The sequence below is a fragment of the Porites lutea genome, chromosome 3 (assembly GCF_958299795.1).
Source record: "Porites lutea chromosome 3, jaPorLute2.1, whole genome shotgun sequence".
NCBI classification, from domain to species: Eukaryota; Metazoa; Cnidaria; class Anthozoa; order Scleractinia; family Poritidae; genus Porites; species Porites lutea.
In genome coordinates, this window is record NC_133203.1 from 20,726,448 (window position 1) to 20,733,947 (window position 7,500).

Consider the following 7,500-nt stretch of genomic DNA (forward strand, 5'->3'; position numbering starts at 1 on the left):
ATAAAATTGAACCAAAACATAATATTATATAAAGATGTACAAAAGAAAAATTGATGTAGACTTCATGAGGTCATCATCTATACTTCAGAACTAGTCCATCGCCACACTACCTCATATGAACAAAAATGATCACATTCATCAGACAGCAAATGAAAAGTAAAATTCAAATTATATAGGTTAATAATTAATTATATATACATTACAGGTGGTTACTAGGCGTATCTTCCAATAGATTCATTTTTCCAACTTGTTTACATTCCTAGCCTTGAGTTTTTACACATATTATTAACCAAATCAACTCAACCTGCAATAAAATACATTTTAGAACATAGTGAGATTAACAAGTGTTTGTTCCTTTTGGTTTTTCCTTAGAATATGCTGATAACTCGAAGAAATCCAGACAAAAACGGTTTTTGGTGTGGCAGGTCAGTAAAAGGATAGGATGATCATACTTTTCTTTTTCAACATGGGCAGAAAAAGGACATTATTTTCTTTGTTTAATGCATCCCTTCATATAATGAAACGTCGAATATTGGAGCCAACCAAGGTAATTAAGGGTGGCCTGCCGTGAGAAACTAAAAATTTCCTTCTGGCTTACTTCTCAGTGGTTTTACACTGACCTAGCATTAGGAGATTGATAATCCAACTCCACAGACTAGACTGAAAATGGCAGAAGCAAACCCCTTAGTTCTCAAACCTCTTTTGATTTCCCTTTCTCATTCACAATCTTCAAGAAAACTTGTAAACTATGAGCCGGTAAACATATTTCCCTGACTGTTCACCGACTTTAACAAGGACAAAGGTATCCACTTATGTTTAAAAAAAAAACCTGAAAATGACTTTTTGCTGACTTAAAAAATTTTCTGCCTTTTTCTGACCATGGCCACCCTGCATAACTAATTAAACATGAGTGGCAACCAAACATATTTGGGCATAATAGTCATACAAGCACAATTTGACAGTGTGCTGCTTACTACTTCAAGATACTTAGCATTCCTTTAGCCTATTTTGGAGTATTTTCCTATTGCAGTGCTGATTATTATTTTTTAATGTTATTATTTGTAGACTTGGGATCTTCTTCAAGTTGTTGTCTATGGCTTCCTATGATTCTGTGAATGGTTTTTCACAGTTGTATCTCCACATGGCAGATACTTTATCAGCCCTCTGAGGATAAACGGAAGTGCACTGGAATCAATTTTCAGTGTGCTCAAACACACAAGTGGAGGAAATCTCTCTGCTATTGCTTACTACCCTGCATTGGGCAGGCTTATCAGCAGAAAAAGTTTAACCTTAAACAAAAATTCCGAGAAGGGCTACTTAGATCAGATCCTTAACTTAGATGGTGGTTCCCTAAGATCAGTAGATTGGCTTGTCATAAAGTGCACCATGGCAACAAGGAACATTTGTCAGTTTACATTTCCACCTCACATTGCTCAGTCCTCAAAAGGAGGAAGGCAAGGGAGCAATACATGCACAATAATTGCTGTTAAGTTTGGCAGTTACTGCATCCAACATAAGCTAGACATTTCCTTGCTTTGGACACAACTGCCTTATTTGTGGTGTTCTTTGTTTGTAAATGCAATCTGGCGAATTTTGGAACATTAACGGAACTTTGTACAGCACGCAAAGAAGAGTGCCCACAAATTTTATTGGATTAAGAAGTAGACTGGTCTTAGTACTTCTGATTTATCATTGACTTGAGTCTGGATAAGGTGCCACTTTAGCACAATTACTCTTCAGTTCTAGTTATGCAAATTACCTTTCCTGCCGAGAAAATTAAAGGTCATTTGAAAAATTTCATATCTCAGCCAACTTTCCACAGAATGCAACCGTTAAACCATAAAACTATTAATCAGAGCTGAAACTTTTGTGTGTAAAATAATTAGGTTATTCAGCGTTGTAAGGGGGGTTTGACAGAGCCATAAAGTTTCAACAAAATCGCACCTCTTCCAACAGCAAACTAGCTAGTTTTCGGTCACCTAGGAAATCTTCCTGTAATATAGAGAAAAAATTGAATTGGTCCAAATAAATGTGATATTTCTTCATGGGATTGGATCGTTATCTTCCACTGAAAAAATCTGGGCAATCTGTGAAAGACCAAAATTTGCCTTATCGGTTCTTACGCGGACAGCCTCTTAAATGTGATCGAAGATGATTACCAGTTTTTGGGTGTACATATGAGGCTATCAACTTGATGTAAGATTTGGCTCACTCTTGGGCTGTTTGCAAATTATATTTCTCTAAAATCACGTAGCCTTTCCCTCAAAAGTCACATAAATGTGCTCTAAAAATAACTGAATTGTGGAATTCAAGTTTATTGTTTGATTTAAATTATAAATTTATTAATGGGAGCTTCGCCTTTAGCCCTGGCTAAATCTATATATTACTATTTTTGGTTTTTTATATATAGCTAATGTAACTTGTTGCATTATAGGAAAAAACTAGAAATTTATGTATGTTAGAAAGATTCAATAGAAGATATTATTTTTATGGCATTTTCTTTAAAAGTGATTTTCTTTGCTAGTTCTAGTTCACAGACAGCAGCAGAACGGGGATGTGTTCTCTGGAGGATTTCCTAAAAAAAATTAGTGAACATCTGGTCTAACAATGTGTCTACAGCAGGGCAGATGACCATCTTTCTTTTGCTGCCAGGGAAATCCCACCCATCATCCCAACAGCTTTTAGGGGGCCAATAGGGTATAATTCAGAATTAGGACAAAAAGTGAATTTATAAAAGGCACCACTGCTCCTGAATGTAAACCGTCATTTCCATTATTTTCTCAGTCATTTTGTTAGCTTCCTGGAGCCTCTTGATTCTTGATAAAAATCTTTAAGAATTCATTTTGCTAAGTGATTTTTGTTATTAAAAACTATAAGATTAAGCAAGTGTTATTAAAGTCAAACATCAAGTTAATGTTGAAGATAAAACCTAACTTAGAAAATGCAACAGAACTCGCGTTCAAATTTCTCCATTTTGTATTTATACACCATCAATTTACTTTTAAGTCTCCCTCGCAGTTGTTTTTTTCTTGTCACACAATGCTCCTAGCTTTGCATCGCAAGACAAAATTAACTACAAGTTACACAACAATTTACTGTCCTTGTTTAAGCACACAACCTGGAAGACCATGGGATATCTTGATCTTTGTACATGGGGGAGCACCTCACTTCCAATATGGAACCTCCACTAAAGAGTTGTTTAAACTTTCATTGTTATCATTGTTCTGTTCTTTAATTTTGTTGAACAGCTTTCAATCAGTGACTGAAATCACCAATTGCAAGATCACAATTAACCTGGAAAAAAGTTTTTTTTTTTTTTGCTTTTGTTTATATTCAGATTCTGTTTTCAGTTTCCAGCTGGGATGGCAATCAGATGACGAGTGAAAATCACATTGTACCAAAATTATTTTGTTTGATCCATCTATGTATTGATACCACGGGGAAGGAGAGAATCCTGTCATTCAGAAAGGGGCTATATGTGTCACTCTTAATGCCATTTTTAAAACTATAAGACATGAAATTCAGGTTGAAATCTGAGAGATTTGATGAAGGTCTATATAATTTTGCGTTGAAACTTTTTAAAATTGGCAAGAATGGCTAGTAAACCAGACCAATCTGTTTTTTGGTTTTACTTCTATGACTGTAAATTTGTTTAATATCTTCGTGACTATACTGGTGCACATAACTCACCGTGAAAAGCAGAAGCAATATCCAATACATGGCAATATCTCTTTTTCTTTCAGGCAAAACTACGTATGGATATTCATGCCTTATATGCAAGTCTCTTAGTGGGGTTATGTCCTTTCCATGGTTATAACAAATCTTCGGGTAGAACTGGTGGATTTTACCACTTGGTTTGTCGTCATGGAGTGAGTACTGAAATTTGTAACTGGTTGTTATTTTGTAAAAGTTCTTTAAGACTTCAAATTATGATCAGTCATTAGATCGAATGCATACTGTATTTATTTGGCTATAAATATTACACACTTTAAGCCTCTTACAATGAAAAAAAATGGGTATAAAGTAAACAACAGGTGTTAAAAGATATGCCATGTTTGTGGGGGGGTTGGGCTTTAGTGTGAATCGTTTGAAATTAATTTTGGAACCCAGGTGGTGTAAATTTGTGCTAATGACCATTTAGGCTAACTTGGGAAAAAGCAGATTCTTACCCGCCTGTTTTTATTGTTGAAATGCATAAAATAAAACATACTGTGCTTAATCTTATATCCAAGAACCAAAGCTACATGCAACTAACATAAATTTCAAGGAGTATTTTAATGTGACAACACTGGTTCAATGTCACATCACAAGTGGTCAAGTTTGAAGTTTATCTTGCAATAACTTCCTTACCAATATTTAAGCTATGATTCATTTTGTTTTCCTTACTAATAACAATAGTAATAATAATGGAATTTACATAGCGCTTATACATTGCTGTTCTAAGCGTTTTACAATGTAAAAAAGGACACAAGAATATCATTAATCACAAGCTTACATATAACACTACTGTACATATTGGGAAATTTATAGCATACAAATCTTAAAAAGGAAAGAAAACAAAAACAAATATGATGAAACTAAATGTCATATACCTTTTTGAAAAGTAATGTTTTCAACTTAGATTTAAAAAGATTAACATCACAACCAGCACGAATTTCGAAGGGGAGCTTGTTCCATAGTTCAGGGGCAGCAATGGGAACGCTCCCTGGCCATAAGTTTTCATGTTAAAATTTGGTTCTTCAAGGCGTAAATGATCCCTTGATGACCGTAATGTCCTTGGTTGATGGTAAAATTTTAAAATATCTTCAAGATAATGGGGACCAGAGTCATTCAATGTTATAAAAGTTATTAAATTTATTTGAAAAACAATTCTCTCCTCAACAGGAAGCCAGTGAAGATCTCTTAAGGTCTCGGTGATGTGATCTCGTTTTTTGAGACCGGCTGTCATTCAAGCTGCCGCATTTTGAACGGACTGCAACTTAACTATGTCCCGTTTTAGAAGAGAATTCCAAAAGCCCAACTTCGAGCTAACAAAACTGTGAATTAGAATTTCTGTGGTAATTTTACTGACGTATTTTCTTTTTTTAGAAATATTTCGTATGTGATAGAAGGCACCCTTAACTATTGTATTAACATGTGGTGAAAGTGACATTGTGTTGTCAAAAAATCATGCCAAGATTCAAGCCTGCTGAGAGGGCCTAATGTTTTCCATGCCAACAGAAATTGTGGGAGGGGACAACGAATGACGAAAACAGGAGTGCAGAAAGAGAAATTCTGATTTATCATTGTTAAGTTTTAACTTGTTGGTAGTCATCCACAAATTGATGAAATTCCTGTCTTGTCAGTGAGTTACCTTGTATTGTTTTGAGTCTCACCAACTTGTTTTTTTCTTTTTATTATTTGTTTTAGACAACAGTAGCTTCCAAGTTCCTAACTTTGGCTGAGTCAGTTAGAGATGCCGGAGACATCTACTTGTCTTCAAAATACCCACCACCTGTCTTTATCACTGATTTGCCACGTGGCTTTGCAAGGCATATGGATTGTCATATTCTGAAGTTACCAAAATTTTGTGGGCTGATAAATGTGGGTGTTTTGAGAAACCAGAGTTGGGAAAACGTCTGAATGTAAGAATTTCAGTGCACCTATATGCATCTGTCAACATCTCTCCCTTGATCTTGGCAGGAAAGACTTTCACAATCATATTTATCGATCGGTAATGCATGATAAGTTAGCATAATTTTGAAAGAACCAAAAATGTTGTCTATAAGGTTTCCATGATGAGAATAGGCAGGTGTAACATGAAAATGCACATTTTGCCTGGAACAGTTCTGGCTATGGCTGTATTTATCATTTTCTTCTAATGCTTCCTTTCAATATATTTTTTCAGTGCCATGCCAATGTTCCTGAGATAGTCCCCCAAGAATACCAGGCAACATCAACTCAGTTGCCAAAAACAGAAGATTTGGAGCCCTTTCAGCACCCAGTAACCTTGTCCACACAGCAGTACATTCTTGGGGATTGCTTCCACAGCAGTTAAAGTGCTGTCAAAGCCTGACAATCAAAACCAGCTACCAAGAGATAGAGAACTCTTGCAAAAATCAGTGGAAGTTGACGAGTCCATGTGCGCAGTCCTTTGGAATGCACTTCTTATTTAACTACCTCATGAATTTTTATCACGAGGCAAATGTGAAAGATCTACAGATGAAACTTAAAAAAATCTGGCAGGTTATTTTCGGCCCTAGTTGATCCTAAGGTAGTTGGAACTCAGGCTAGTCTGGCATGGCGTAGCCTGTGCCACATAGTTTGACATCAGGCCCGGTTTGACATCATTAGATTTGATGAGATGGCCCTGAATATCAAATAAATACGGAAAAGCACTTGAGAAATTGTGATTGATTGATCTACCTGGGAGATTTTTTTCTCACGTGCAGGGATTGATAGCGTCACAGCTATTCTTTGTGCGACACAAAGAAAGGCTGTGAGCCAGACTAGATTGATGCCTCAGGCCGACACATCATTAAGACTTGACTGAAACCAGAAAACTGGCACCCAGGCAGGGTGTGATTGACCACATGCCAGGCACACTGTTGTCCTTTATCACCTTGTCTGTTCCTTTTTGCAGAAATGCTCCTTTTTATGAATCTACCAGAGGAAATGACATTGACTATCTTTGAGGACACTGCTATCACTGAAAGGATCAAGTTTAGAGTCGTTTGCAAGAGTTGGGCGAAACTTTTCGTATACCAAGCACTGCTGGAAAATCTTGATTTTTCCATGTTTACTGAGTCTTTTCAGGAACGTTACTTGGACATCGACTTGTCCAATTCCACTCATGTCATTTTGCTTTAACTTTTCCAGTGCGACATTGATGGCTATGCAATGCTGTGTGGGAAAAGTTTAAATGAGGCGTCACGACAGAGCAAATTCAAAACTGTAAAGAAACTTACTGTCATACGTACTGGATTAGACAATGTTAACTTATTCGGATTTTACAAGGCATGGAGAACCTGGAGTATATAGATCTCTTTGAAACAAGACAAAGGGGATATGTGGGCAAGAGTATAGTAGAGTTTGCCTCTCATTTGCTTCATTATTTACAGTTTCCTAATGGAATGTATTGAAGTCGTGATGAAGTTGAGCTTGTTCTGGACAACTGCAAAACTTTGGAAACTATTTCCATTGAAAGGTCCATGTCGTGTTGCTATCTAATGCAATCGCTACTCTACCAAAGAAAATTGTGCAACATTAAGAGAATTTTTTTGACTGTGGACACTGACTACGAACAATATGCGTTTGAAGAATACAGTAGAGTATTTGACAATGGTTAAAGACATGGCTGCGAAGAAGAAACTAAGTCGGATATTGTCTATGTGAGACACCAGTGAAAAAAGAAACAAAAATTATGTTTAAATGTCGTAACATCTTGTGTAGCTGCAAGACTAGGTAAGCTGAGATAAAATCGCATCCAGCCTCCGAACTGTATTGTTTTGTTCCTAAATC